Genomic DNA, 15878 nt, shown 5'->3' with positions numbered 1-15878 from the left:
TGCTGTTCCCTTCCCCTCAACCTCTCATAGAAACAACGCCCTCCCTACAGTCTTGTGCTGCAGGCTTAAAACTACCTGCTGATTCAACTGCCAAGGTGTCTGTCGTCCCAACCATTTTAACTCACACAACAGTAATAGGAGGCAATTTATGGCTTCAGTAAACCTGCAGAACTCTATAGGAGCCTTCATGTACCACCCCATGGACCCTCCCCCCGCACGGCCAGACTCACTTTCTCTCAATCGGGTTGCATCCCAGGGCCTTCGTCAAATTATATCGTCTGCTGTCATTGATGTGTTGCTGGTTGGTGGTGGCACACTATCTGAGCCACTCCCAGAGAGTGCTCTATTCTCTGAATCTTCTGAGTCCCCTGCCAAGGACACCCCCTGGTTGGCCACCTCTAAGGTCTGTATCTGTTATATGGTAGCCAACACTCTTCCTCTTTCCGTTTCTGCCTGGTCCTTTGTAGGGGCCAATGCAAGGCATCTGCCCGCTCTTCAGTGCAGGCGGGGATCCCTCCCAGGAGCGGCTTCTGCAGGTAAGAGCGGTGAGGCACGGTGGGCCGGGGATTCGACCGACAACGACGAGGGAAAATGAATAAATAAATAATTTACCCTCGTTGTCACCTGTCGAATCACCCCCTGCCCCACCGCTCTTACCTGCATAGGACGCTCCTGATCACTCCAGCCCCCTTCCCGGGCTATCTTGCGCCTGTCTTGCATTGGATACCCCCGACCTCCAGCCAGGTCCAAGCCTGCGCCACTGTCATGAAGAAGTGGGATACTTCCCAGTCGATAATCCTGAGTTTCACCAGAAAGAAAAGGGAGCACTGAATGCTCAGATGACAGAGGTGAGTTTTGACCCCTAAGAAGGATTTGCACTGCCGTTGTGTAATCAGGAAATATGTTCATGCTCACTCCTTCTAGTGGCCATGGCCTGTGTGTCTGAGCCACTTGCAGGATATTGTCCCTGAAATTCAGCAACTGGGCCACAGTCTTCCTCGGTGGCACCCCAGGTGCTGGAGGACGACCCAGGACTCTGTGCACCCATTCCATCGTGAATTGTCTCCACCAGCACCACTGAGGAGAGCCAGTCCTCAAGGAACAGCTCCATGCAGGGGCTTTCTGCTTTCTCCGGGATTCCAATGAACTGCACATTGTTGCTGTGTGGACATCCCTCAGCTTCATCCAGTCTGCACTCCAAGTCTGCCACCGACTTTTCCAAAGCCTCGACCCATGCTATTGCTGGTATCAGATAGGCGAGAATGGAATTCATCTCCTTCGCCCACTCTGCCAATATGCGGTGGTCTGCCCTCAATAGACCCATATCTTGGGCCACTACATCAATCTTTTGCTCCTGGGCAGTCTTTGACTCTCTTATTGCTGCTAGTATCATCGCTGCACACACCCCAGATCCAAATCTGCATCACATCCAGTAGGGCCCTTGTTTCCCCCTTCATTCAACCCTCTTTCCCCAGGCATCACTGTATTTACGCATTCAGCCTCAACATTTCAAGGCCTCTCTGCACCAGGGCCACTGGCTGTGAAGTCTCCAACCTGTCTGCTGCCAGACCCATTCTAGCTGTCGAGGGAACAACGGGGCCACCACCCCTGGGTGCAGCCTGTATCTTCCTGCAGCTGCACCGCGTGGCACGAGCATCCCACTCCTGGGCTCCGAGCGAACCCCCCACTCTGGCCTCCCCAGCTTCACCCGGTATCAGCCTGTTTCCTGTGGGAAAGGGGGATGCAGGATTTTCTATTATTCAGGGCTTGGTCGGCAGTTCCCCAGCTCAAGCCATGTCGGCATGAGCCCCAGGCGCCCTTAAAGGCATGTCACTGGCCACGATGGTTGGAGGGCAGATCCAGTTGCCGAGCCTCAAACCATGTCTCCGGCATCCCTGGCATATCCAGGCCTGCAGTATGTGCCTCTGTGGGTAGAGCGTCCTAGAGCCCAAATCTCCACTCTAGGCTGCCTGTCTTCTTGGGGCAGACTGCCCCTCACTGCTCTGCCAACCACTGTGCAAGTAGAAAAAAGAGGGGGTGCGTATCACTTCCATTGTCCGCCCCCGGATGTGAGGGACTCTCGGTGGTCCCTCACCTCTTCGCTCCACTTTCTCACTGGGTCGAGCGGGTCACTGCCAGCCTGGCCCACCATTTTGTATGCCCACTAGGACTGACCTCTCCGTTTCACTCTGTCTATTTCTCAAGGGGGTCTCCCTTCCACCTCCGGTGGATCAGATGTCCTCCAGGGCTCCCCAGAGAGCGGTTCCCAGCTGCCTCTCTCTGCACCTCTCTACTTCAGCACCAGGCCGCATCAGTCATCACTGTTCCAGCGTCGCATACGCCATTTTGGATCGCCCCCAGGTCCAGCCTTGCCTTTCCTTGCCATTCGCTCCACTGGGGGGGGGGTGGGGGGGGGGGTCTTTCAACATCTGACTGGGCCCAGTGCTGTCCCCTCACATCCAGCAGCCATGGGGGCTCCCCACGGGGAGAGTAAGGATAAATGTTGCTGCTGGCCTGATGGCACTGGAGCTTGTCTCCTATGTGACCATCGCCATGCGCACACAAGCCTGTCAACTCCATCTTGAGGTTATAAATACAGTTTCATTAAACGAGCACAGAAGATACGTGTTTTACTGCTGATAGTGACAATATCCCATTGTTTGTTGAGTGGTAGGATGGTGTATTGTAAACTGACAAAGAGCCCACTTACGACTGGGCATAACTCTGATTGGGCAGATTGCTGGCCACCCAACACCATTATAAATTTGCAATAAATAAGATGCATATACCAAAATAGCTTTCAAGAGTGGATGTAGACAGGGGACATCACCTCTCACCATCTTGGCAGTCCCTGTCATCACGAACGTATCCACAAGCAGATGACTAATTCTCTGGATCTGAGAGTACACCTCCTGGATAAACTAACAACTATTAACTGAACTCCAGCTACCTTTAATGTAGGTAGATGTGCTCAGCATAAAGGCGTTGACTTCTCTTGGTGCCATTTAAATGATTGCTAATGGATACATACAACTCATTGTGTATGACTAATTCTGCAGGGCTACACCTATTACATGTCTACACATACCTATTAGGTGAGTTTCCTCTGCATCTCTCTGATTAGCCATTTACTCTCACTTGGGCATCTGCCAATGGTGGCATTACCTATGCTGTGAGCCTGCCACCGATGCATATCCTTCAAGATGGTTTGGGAGCGGCCCTGAAACTCTTTCCTCTGGGCATGGGCGCACTCTTGGAACATCAGGATTGCGTGTGAGCTGGATTTAGAGCTGAAACGCTGACATCAGCCTTGTTGGAATGAATGAGCCTAGGATCGAGGCAGGGCCGCAACCAGGAGTGTGATGGCATCTGAGCAGCAACGTCATTTGCTACGAAACTGCAAAAAGAGGGCGGTTCCTTGATAGAAGGGACACGCAGACGGACTACAGTGTGTTTGGGTATCTGGTGGTTCAAGGGAATAGATCATTAAATGGGCTAAATGGATTTTACCTCATTGGTTGGTTTGAGTGAGGGGAAAAGTGGCTCACTGGTTTGCACATTGGTGGGCTAAAGAAATGGCGGTTCGTTGATTGGTCTCAAGGACCAGTGATTCAGCGGTTGGTCGAAAGGGACAACGGCTTCGTCTCATTGGTTGCGTTGATAAGGCCATTTATGAGTGTTTGGAATGTTGGGCTGCGGGGTTTGCTCTTAGGCTCCAATACAGATGAACATTCTTGCAGGATTCCAGTCCACAAAGCCAGTTCCTATTTCTCGTTTCACTTGAGGACAGGAATACATGGAAGATTTAGAAGTCTGTGGAAGCTGCAAACGTTTCTGTTTTCAAACCGTCTCTAAGCACATTCTGTCCCTAGACATTCCCTGCATGAATCATTCGAGTTTGATTTGTGCCTGTACTTTGGCTGTGAGTCTGTTAGTGAGCATTTGTTGTATACTTCTATGCATGTTTGTACCTCTATGGTACTTGTATGCTGGGTATTATGCCTTCTGTGGTCTATGTATGTCCCTCGTTGCCAGGTTTAGGGGTACTTGAGTTTTCATGTGAGTACACAGAAAAGGCTGGCTGTGCATTCAAGAGGCAATTGCTCGGTATGTGTAAGTGACAAAGTGTAGCGCAGAGGCACCCTGTACTAATAGTTTTTGTTTGGGGGGGCGGTTTATATAGCGCTAACTAGACCCTAAGGTATCTGAGCGCTTTACACAAGCACCAGTTGCGTTACAGAAGGACATGTTCTTTTTTTGTTAGGCACAGGGAGATTAAGTGATTTGCTCAGAATCACAGGATGTTGAGCGTCCCTGCCGAGACTCAAACCCGGTTCCCCAGCTTCGAGGTCTAGCCATTATGCTATATCCTCTCCAATATTTGAACAACATCTAGAAGCAGGGCCAGACTGGGAACAGCAACCAGCCCTGGCAGATTGATGCTCGACTGGCCCTGGGAGTGGGAGTTGGGGGCTAGTACGAAGCACAGCTTCCGCTTTTGTTACAGGGGGGCGATATTGCAGCACTCCTGCAAAACCAGCCCCTACGGCCCAAAAACTGGCCCCCACCCCTCCGGCCCATCAGAGAAAGGCTCTGTGTCCGCTATTGCCAGTCCAGCCCTGACTAGAAGGCATTAATATCAATCCTCCAAGTGCAGACATATGGTCTCTGACAATCAGGGTGCTCAATGCAGCCCTATGGTTTTTATCAATGCTGAGAATAAGCGGCACAGGTCGTGCCACTGCTGAGGATCAGTACTCCCATTGCAGCCTTATGGACTCTGCCAATGCTGAATACCAAAGCTTGTAGTATTCTTGTAGTAGTATTATCTTATGGGCCCGCCTAGTGCTGAGCTCGGTGCTCTCAGCGTGCTCCATTGGTCCTGTCTTTGTTGAGAATCTATGCTCATTGTTTAGCAGTATGGTCCCTCCTATTGCTGGGAGACAATTCTCATGGGATGAGCAGACAGATGCTGAAGCTCACTGCCAACAAGATGGAGGCCATGGTCTTTGGCAAAGATGCCAGTCTATCGAAGACCATTTTCTGACCAGCTTAGAAGGGCTCTCCATCGTCGCTACCCTCCAAGGTCAAAAGTTTGGGATTCCATATGAAAAAGAGTTGAACATGTTTGTTTCCTGCTTTAGTACCTTCTCAGTGCAGATGGTCTATATTGAAAGAAAATGTGTATCTCTCAAGGAGAGTCATCTGAATAATCTGTGTGAAGAGGAATCAATTAGGATCTTAAAGAGGGAGGAAGTCAGGCGAGACAACTCAATATCGTTTTCTCAAATAGTTCAATTATATAAAAACGTTGTCTGATTCAAAAGACCATTGTGAACCCCACCCTGAAGAGATGGCTGTACTTCAACCAGTAGGATCATTAAAACCAAAAGTGGTCGATCAGATTAGATAATTTTTTTAATTCAAAGGCACATTTTTGGATTGGGTAATCTCTATGGAAAGATATCACACAGGCAACTGAAGATGGTCGAAAAATAAGCCTCTGGACACTGCCACGTTTTGAACTCATTCATCAACAATTTGGCAGAGATTTTTAAAGAAGTTGGACATTTGTTAGGTTTCATTTTTCCAAGGATGGCAGTCAAGGTCCTGCTGGGGAGAGTTTCCCTCAGCCGTTTTCTCTGATTCTGTTCTCCACTTCTTTATATTAAATGATATTGTTTTAGACTTTAAAAAAAAACTCCACCATATGGTGATTTTTAAACCACTAGAGGGGCGATAAGCCTCCTGATCTTGAGTAAATGCCTTTTCGGTGCGGAAGCTGACCTTCCTTTGCTGCAGAGAGAAGTGCAAATGTCTTTTTTCTGCAGCAAATAATCCCACACTGAGGAGTTTCCTAATCCAATGGACAATCCTAGCAGAATGTACTCTATGTGACAGTGTTACAAGGGATCTCTGCCCTCCTAGACTTACCAGAATCTATGGTTATATCCTAGTGGAATCTCTATGGCTGTATAACATGAGGGTCACTGGTTCTCTCTGTAGTATGGAGCATGAGAAGACATGGCAAATGGACAATTCTTAGTTGACTGTCTTCTGTCTATGGCAGTGGTCTCTGCACTCTCTTGGGTATCAGAGTTCAAGGGGCACGTCTTTCTGGAATGAGCTCTTTGCGTGGCAGTGTGACAGGCAGTTTCTGCTCTCACAAGGTTAAAAGATCCAATGGGCATTTCTTCACTGAATGCCACTTCTCTGTGGCAATGGGTCATTAATGGGGTTACGTCCATATTGCTGGTCAGATAGGATGTGGGAAAAGTTTAAAGAAATAAAAGACTCTGATCACCTTTTTTAACTTGTTGCTATTTATTTAAGCAGACCGCGGGCCAATGTTTATGATTTTCTTGGTCCTGGTTATTTCTTTACCATTATTTAAACAGCCGTACGGCGACTAAAGAGCCCGAAAATAAAGGAGAGACGGGTAGAATCACAGCGTCAACTTGCCAATTTTCAAACAAACTTGGCCTCTGAAGAGCCCACCACTTTCCACATGTAATACGGCTGCGGTTTTAAAACAACAGCATTCACTGCGAACGAAGAGCTACCAAAACATACCAGCTAAGGCGGTACAAGTCAAATTATAAATTTTCAGCAGAAACTGAAGATATTCCAAACATAAAAACGGCTCAACGAAAAGAGGAATTTTATACAATAGTACAGATTACACCGTGTCATTGCCCTGAGGATAATCCAATGATCAACACAGGGATTTGAAACGCGTCGGCACCTTTCCACATACATCCCACGAGGGAGATTAATTTAATGTAGCCTAAAGTCAGTAAAGGGATACTGAATACTGATTGCATTCCCTTAGACTTAAAGCTTAATCCCCATGGTTAGCAACTCTCAAAGAAACTGAAATTGTTGTAAAGAGAGTTCTTTATGGTCACTGTTGTTGACAAATCTATTACTGGTGTAATATTTATGATTTTTGTGATTCAAGCACTGTCTGATTTCAAATATTTAGTTCATTATGTGGTATTGTTTGTTGTTTATGATCTATCTTAAACTGAATAGTATATCGCTTCACGTTCAGGCTTGTATATAAATGTGAAAAGTAAGTTCATAAGCTGTTTAAATAATGGTAAAGAAATAACCAGGACCAAGAAAAACATAAACATTGGCCCGTAGTCTGCTTAAATAAATAGCAACAATTTAAAAAAGGTGGTCAGATTCTTTTATTTCTTTAAACTTCTCTGTGGCAGGTGTTCTTTGCACTTCTGGGATGTCAGAATTCATGGGGCATATCCTCCTGAAATGACCTCTCTCTGTGGCAGGAAGTTTCTCCCCGTGCTTTAAAATTACTATAACTCGCGCCCCCATAACACACAGTGTTGTCAATGTAATGTAATTTCAGTTGTTGCAGTGATGTTATCAATGATGTCACAGAACATATCATGAGTGATGTAATATGTGAGGTAATTAGCAGTGTATGGTGAGGGCATGAGTTACAGTTACTTTAGGGCATGTGTTATAGTAACTTGAGATAACTATAAGTGGTGAATTTTAATGGTTTTGTTCATTTAAGGTGTTGTGTTTTAACTGACATTTTCACATAACTATAACGTCCCTTTAACCTTTGTTTTTCAGCGAACTTTCAAGGTTTTTGACCTCAAAGTACGATATTATTACAATTGCCAACTATGGCGTCAATTTAATCTTTTGTTTTTTCAGTTATGTTATGTGAATTTGTAGAACGTGGCTAATCACCCGTGAGGGTATCAAGGCGCTGATTAGTGCAGGCCTGAGGGGAGAGGAGGAGATTATGCCTGTTTCGTCTGGAAGAGCCATGTCTTCAGGTTCCTTTGGGAGTCCATGAAGGAGGGGGAGGTTCTAAGATGTTTTGGGAGGTTGTTCCATGTCTTAGCTGCGAGGTATGAGAAGGAGTGCCCTCCGCTTCTGATCTTCTTGATGCGAGGGAAGTGTGCTCTTTCCTGGAATGTAGATCGAAGGTGTCTGATGGATTGTTAGAAGTTGAGGCGGTGGTTGGGGTAAGCTCGTGAGTAGCTTGTAATTTATATTTTTCTTGGATTGGGAGCCAGTGGAGATTGTGGAAGTGAGGAGAGGTGTGGTTATTTCGCTGGATGTTTGGGATGAATCTGACAGGGGCATTCTGGGTGGTTTGGAGTTGGCGTAGGACATGGACTGGGATTCTGATGTAGAGGGCGTTTTCGTAACCAAGTCTACTTGTGATAAGAGCCTGGGTGACCGTTCGTCTGGTGTTCCGTGAGATCAGCTTGAAAATCTTGCCTAGCATTTGCAGGATGTGGAAGTATGATGGTGAGACAGCTTTGATCTGTCTGCTAATGGAGAGATTTGTGTCCAGGATGATCCCGAGGTTCTTGACATGGTCCTAGGGGGTGGGTGGGGAGCTAAGTTCAGAGGGCACTAAGAGACGTCCCAGGGGGAGTGGTTGTTGATGAAGATTGGGACTTTGGTTTTGTCTGAAATCAGTCAGAAATTAGTTATTGTATGGTTAATTAAAACCTTGACAATATAAAACATTAAAAGACAAGTATAAAAAGCAATAAAAGAAATAGAAAAATTGGACGGGTCATTGTAGTACCATCTGACATAGCTGAACCATGATCAGAGGATAAAACACATGATCTGAATCTGCTTTAGTTAGCTTTGAGGCAATCTGACTATTTAAAATCAATTACAGGTAAGCCAAAGTGAAAGATATGTAATAATCAGTAAATCCTTGTGAAGCAATCTAACACATTTTTCAACTGGGAGCTATAGAGGGGAAATGCCAAGCCGCCCTCCACTCAACATCTATCAAAATCAATAAAGGCTTGGCATCAAGAGGGATCACATTGGAAATCAAAGGCCTCCACTCCTGTAGGGGATACCTATCTCCCCCCAGTCTCTGTCATTACGTCCAAATTAGTGAAGTCCTAGGCCTCTTAAATTTCAATAAAAAAATTACAATAAAAAAATTATGCAACATTACCCTCCATTACCTGACAATATTTTCCACACAAAGTAAATCTCCAGGACTCAAAAAAGTAGTCAAAGAAATAGAAGTGAAAAGTGAGAAGGCACCTCACGTACGCAACACCAGGGAGGCTACCAGCTGGTTCTCGATAGTATGCCCACGTTTTGTCATCATCGGTTGCCAACTCACAAGAATCAGAAAATTTGTGTCCAGTGGGAAGAAAGTAGACAAACAAAGCAAGGAAATTTAGAGAGAAACTTTGTTGTCCCCATACACAGGAAAAGAAAAAGAAGAAACCCAATATATTGCAAAGAACGAATGTTCAAGGCAATATTAAAATTGAGTTGAAAACTCACTGTAGATCACCCTCTTTATTCAATCCAGTGAGTTCACTCAAAATAAAAACACTATATGTTGCTAACCTTTATGAAGAAGGCCAACATGTTTCATTGCCATTTATCCTTATTGTGGCAATTTCATCAGGGCATAGGGTTTCAATCACTCGCCTCACTGGACATATACTTTTGTGTTGCTGAAGGGCATATGCAGGCCGAGGGCGCTCATACCAGCCTTCATCAGCCCACCCGGGGTTGTATTAAATACTCTTTTCCCCGATTTTCGAAAGCGCACTGTCATTAGCGCGTATTCCACCACAGCCAGTATCGGAGCGATCCGTATCTCATCACCGCCTCCAACATTCGTTCTCTGCAATATATTGGGTTTCTTCTTTTTCTTTTCCTGTGTATGGGGACAACAAAGTTTCTCTCTAAATTTCCTTGCTTTGTTTGTCTACTTTCTTCCCACTGGACACTAATTTTCTGATTCTTGTGAGTTGGCAACCGATGATGACAAAACGTGGGCATACTAGCGAGAACCAGCTGGTAGCTTCCCTGGTGTTGCGTACGTGAGGTGCCTTCTCACTTTTCACATCTATTTCTTTGACTACTTTTTTGAGTCCTGGAGATTTACTTTGTGTGGAAAATATTGTCAGGTAATGGAGGGTAATGTTGCATAATTTTTTTATTGTAATTTTTTTATTGAAATTTAAGAGGCCTAGGACTTCACTAATTTGGACGTAATGCCAGAGACTGGGGGGAGATAGGTATCCCCTACAGGAGTGGAGGCCTTTGATTACCAATGTGATCCCTCTTGAAGCCAAGCCTTTATTGATTTTGATAAGCAATCTAACACAGACAGACTTGTGATATCCAAAGAAAAGAAACATGATTTAAGATCTACTTTAGTTAAATTAGAGGTGTTACAATTGTTAAAACTCAATTGCGAGACAGTCAGACTATAAAGTGCATATTGTCCATAGTGCAGAAAGTTGTCAATCGGCAGTCATTGCTGGGCTTTGTTGTATTTTTTTAAGAAGGTCCTGCACTGCTTTAAAGAATTTACCTGTTCTTGCCAGTTGAAAAGGGACCATGGTGCTAAAAATACAGGTCATGGCATTGTTGCATGTTCTTATGCCGTGGGTTAAAAAAAGTGGATTTAATAATATTCGCAGGAAGCGGAGCAGCATCGGGCAGCAACATAGTAAGTGTGTGAAAGTTTCAGATTTGTAGTCACACAGCCTACACTTAAAGATATTTGAGAGGAGAGGCCGGTATGGATTGAAGTCTTTAATTTGTAATGCTAGCATTCTTGCAGCCAAAATGTGGGTTAGGCAGGCTTCACCGATTGTGCAATTAAGATATTGTTGTGCCTTGAAGCTAACATGGCAGTCGTTATTGTACGGGCTGCCAGGGTATTTAGTGGTGATGTTGACTTGATGTTTTCCATGTCCGCGGTCGTTGAGAGGAATTTTATCTGTTTTTTTCAGTATGCTTTTCACTGCTGTGTGCGTAAGTGATGAAGTGTTTATTGCAGTCAGATCTATTTGGAGAGTGGCTGCTGCCGCCGTTAGGTAGGTGGACCAAGGACTATTTTTAGTTTTAAATATGTTCTGAAGGATAAATGTCAAGGTCCAGGGCATGGCCGAAACGCATTTATAATAGTATTTTAGATAGGTCCCCATGCTAGCCCATTTAATGCCCTCCAGGCCAAATTCGAGTCTCACCAGAGATCCCCTGGTGTGATGAGGCAACCTAAACACTTTTTTGTAGACTTTTAGATGTAGTTTTTCCATGGTTTTAATGATTGGACCCGGAAAGGACTCGTTGCCGTAGATGATTGCGGATGGTAATACTGCTCTGAGCACTTTTCGATTGGGGCTGAAGTGGGGCTTTCGTGGGCAGAGTGCAGTTGGCAGAGTCTGGTGGTAATTTGTGCAGCCTTATCCTTTAGGTGACTCAAATGTGTTTTGGGTGCACCATTTGCCGAGAACCAAATGCCCAGATAGTTGTAAGATTTTGCTTCTGTTATTTTTAAGGGGCCATGAAACCAGTGACGATGTCTTTGCCTGTGCATCCTTCGAATTGTATCACCTTAGTTTCGAGGTATTTCCTATCATCTTATTTGCTGTGTTGTGTGTGAAGGGCATTTAGGGCTCTCTGGATTCCTACTTTTGAGTTGTCAAGCAAAACAATGCCATCCACATACTGCAATATCGTGATCTTGGTTTTGTCTGTGTTGAGCTAGGCAGTAACAATATAAAGGGTGTCATTTTAAAGCAAGGCAGACCTACTGACTTTGTCACAGGGTCAAATAGCAAAATATAAAAAGTGACATGGCTATTGGCTTTATTAAGCGGTCATCAAATCAACGTATATAAAACAGACCTGTTCATTTTGTCAAAAATCACTAATAACTATAATCACAGGTATATTCATAAATTCACACATTGCAATGTAGAATAATGGGGAGTATAACAAAATGCTTCATTACAGCATTGTTAAAATAACATTAAACATGTATTTTTAGTCTTTTTTGAACATCTTTGGGAACACAAAGTTCAGGTATAGAAAGCACCACAATGGGGTTCTTCCACTCCAGCTGAAAAGCAGACATCTTCAGATCAGAGATTTTTTAAAAAATATTGTAAGCTCTCCTGTGGTCATGGAATTAATGACCTAAGAGACTTACTGTGTTTTTCTATTTAATGTTACTGGGAGTCAGTTGTGTTTACCTGTAGCTCTCCACAACATTAAAAAAAAGTATTGGTGGTGCCCCTGCCACTTCTAGGGGAACCACCAGGAAGAACAAATATCATTTTAAAATGCACTTGCAGGGCATTATGGGGCACTCCTTGCATGAAGCAGTGAATATATTTTTTTTAAGTTGGGTGGCCGCAGTGGGAAACCCAAGGCTCTGCTGGCTCGCCAGCCAGCACCTATAGTGTGTGCCGGTCATTATGTCAAAGTGGGTTCCTTGGTGCCTAGCCTGGGCACCCACAACAGTCTAATCATTGGGGCTGTGGGGGGAACCTCTAGGCCCCTGTATCCCCTGCTGTCTAACCAGCCAGCACCCAGACTGGGTGCTGGTGGGAGCCGGCTCCCTTGCTTAGCACCTGCCCATAAGGGACCATCGATCCGCGGTATAGGAAATAAAAAATACTTTTTTTGGTCCCTCTGACTCCAGCACTGGGCCTACGAGGGCAGGGTATCCCTACCCTTCCATGGACGTTATTCGGCGATTGTCACAAGTCGCTGCAGCGACCCCTGGCATACCCCTGATGATCCCTGGCACTGCCTTTGCGACCCCTAGCTTCAGCAGTGGCAAAATCAGTGCCAGAAATAGAAGCAGCTGTCCTTATGGATGTTGGTGGAGGCTTCACTCTCCTTGCTTTTTTCAATTTTTTATTACACTAATAGTGAATAATATCGAATTATTCGCTACTAATTCAATAAAGGATGGAGTACAAATAGCTGGACTATGACTTTTCCTAGCAGTTGAGATAAGTAAAAAAAATATTTTAAATGTATGTAGGTTGCGTGTGTGCTTGCAGTTTTGAGTGTGTTTATATAAGAGAGTGTGTGTATGTGTGTATGTGCAGGCAGACTGTGTGTGGATGTGTGAGTGTCTGTGTATGTGTGAATACATGTTTATGTGTAAGCATGTGTATGTGTGAGTGAAAGTGAAGGTCAAGGGGCATGTGAAGTTTCTTCCGTTACCCCAGGCATTTTGGTGAATTGACTTTCATGTACCTTTTCCCACTATATGTGTTTTTCATCCTTTTTCTTGGACAAGGGAATGAGTCCCAAATTCCTAAAATAGCCGCTGCCACATCTTTGTTGATGTGGTGGCAGCCAATCAGATCTTGTCTTTAGATCTGTTGAATGCACGGATCCTCCACTTTATAATATATACAAACAGTTTGCAGCTTAATTTTTCAAAAACTACTGAATGGATTTACACCAAATCACAAAAGATACCCTTTCTGGACCAAGATCTAGTTTCCTGACAAATTTGGTGTAACTCTGTTCAGCCGTTTTTGTGGTATTGCCTTTTCAATTCTCCTATTGAAAATTGCATGGGAAAAACACGTTTTGGAACCCCCCCCCCACCCTCCTCCCACAGCTTGATGGATCACCCTGAAACTTTCCAGGAAGGACCTAAGCTGGATAAATGTTTTTTTCGTATGTTTTTTTAAGTTTTGTCAAATGGTGCCGAAGTTACTACCAACCAAAACAGTATTTGGAAATGTAATCTTAGCTATATATATATATTTATATATTTGGCGCACCGGAAGCCAAGGAAAGCCATAGAACATGTGGGGACAAGATGCAGGATGGTTAAACAGGGTTTCTGACACGGCCTCTGAGGAAGAAGCTGAAAGTGCTTTGAAACGCGTAAGGCCGATGAGACTGAAAACGAGATGGGAAACCGCATGTGCATGGAATAAAGCTTGTTGTGGAATATATATATATATATATATATATATATATATATATATATATATATATATATATATATATATATATATATATATATATATATATATATATATAAATATATATATATTAATATATATAGTGAGGGGTACATATATGTGGAGTAAAAAATTGTATATCTATACTTACCTTTATATACTTTAACAATGGTTTTGTAGAGGATATTGTGGCAAAAATATTTTGGCAGGACCTTGTTAATAAATCTGATAGTACAGTAGAATGCCCCCGACCCCCATCACCAGGCCGAGGCCAGTGTCAGAATGGGCAGTCTGTCAGTCTCCTGCCTTGAATGCTCTTAGAGTTGCAGCAGGGCCGCTCGCTGATGACTCACCTATCGGCGGTGACTCAGGGCTCCAAGCCGAACTTGCTTTGAGTGAGGGACGGACGGGTGGGGTTTCCCCTGATCACAGCCAAGAGAAAGTGGCAGATGATCAGAAGTTAAGTTTAAACTAACTCCATCTGCCCGCGAGCGCATCCTAAGATCCTATTTCTCACGGTAAAGTTACTCAATAACTTCCTGGGCAGACTGGATGGCTCGGGGGCTTGGCGTGGTGAAGAGGAGCTTGCAATCTCTGGGAGTGAGAGGCAGGAAGCTGCAGTCTACCTCTTCGAGGGCTGGGATACACGCAAGCACACAGTGTGCCACCCCAGGACGGAATGGCAGAGACGTACAGTCTGTCGCTATGAGGACTGATGTACACATGCACACAGTCTGCCACCTCTAGGGCTGAATGGCAGAGAGGTACAGTCTATCGCTATGAGGACTGAGGTAGACATGCACACAGTGTGCCACCACCAGGGGCGCAACGAGACCCGAACTTCGGGGGGGGGGGGGAGGGGGGTGTTACTAATACTCCCAGCCAGTGCTGGCCCTAGCACTGGTCTGGTCACACACAGTGCAACAGTCTTTTTTGGCGCCCCCTCCCCCAGTTTCCCCTCTTCATGAATTCCCTCACTACCACTAACCAACAATGCACCTCATCTTTCTATTGACAAACATTTCATTTTTTTATAGCACTACTCATTGTTTATTCACACTCAGTTCTGTGATCTGCATGGTACACGTTCTTTGTAGCAGGCACATTAACCCTCTGCTCTGTGTGGGTGGCAGGAGTGCCCCTGTGAGTGCACGGTGAGCGATGCGACAGTGTGAGAGTAGGGTAAGAGGAGTGACTGCAGGGTGAGTGAGGTGACCATATGAATTTGGGTGCGGATGTAAGTGCTGAGTGGACGAATGAATGCATGGTTAGTGATGGGCTTGTTTGAGTGAGATTGCAGATTAAGCAGTGAAAGGGACATGTGAGTGAAGTGTCACATGAGTGCATGGTGAGTAGTGTGCTCGTGTTTCTGCTGGGTGAGGTACAGGGTGAACAGCACAAGTGCATTGTGAGTGCAGAGTGATCGCTGTGAGTGCAGGATGAGCGTGAAAATTAAGGGCGAGAATGAGGAGTGAGTTGTCTGAATGCAGGGTGCATTCCCAGACACTTAAAGTAACTCCGCATGTTATTGACGGCGGCGTAGGGTTTCAGATATAAGTTAAACTATTGCTAATATGGCATTAATCAGGGATCAAGGGTTGAGGAAATAAATAATGTGCTGATCTGGCAACAAACTTCCAGTCTTATGATTAGGGTTGCCATCTCATTATTTTGATGTCCCAGTCGGTACAAGAATAAATAGTCACCTAAAGCCATACTTCCAGCGCTTATCTGTGCATACTTGGAACAGCAATTATAAATAGAAAGCACTTTTAATCATTTTCAAGGGCTCCCTGAATGATCCATGACTGATAATTAAAGGGAACAAAGACAGAAAAGTCACATTACAAATGAAAACATACTTTTATATTTATAACCCTATTTAGTGTCAAGTGTCAAGACGAGGTCTTTGCAGGCTCTTTAAACAACACATGGCTGCCATTTTTCTTTTGGCAACCCTACTTTATATTCCTTTTCATGAAATGCATTCTCACACTAGGGCAGTAAATATAAAATACAAATGTAAGGGATAGGCAGAGTGCGGTCCCAGGGGGTACTGGACCCAGAAAAAAACTAAGCCTTGGTAACCAGTTGACAAAGGTATTT

Source organism: Triturus cristatus, chromosome 9, assembly GCF_964204655.1.
Source record: "Triturus cristatus chromosome 9, aTriCri1.1, whole genome shotgun sequence".
NCBI lineage: Eukaryota > Metazoa > Chordata > Amphibia > Caudata > Salamandridae > Triturus > Triturus cristatus.
This window is presented reverse-complemented; position numbering follows the sequence as displayed.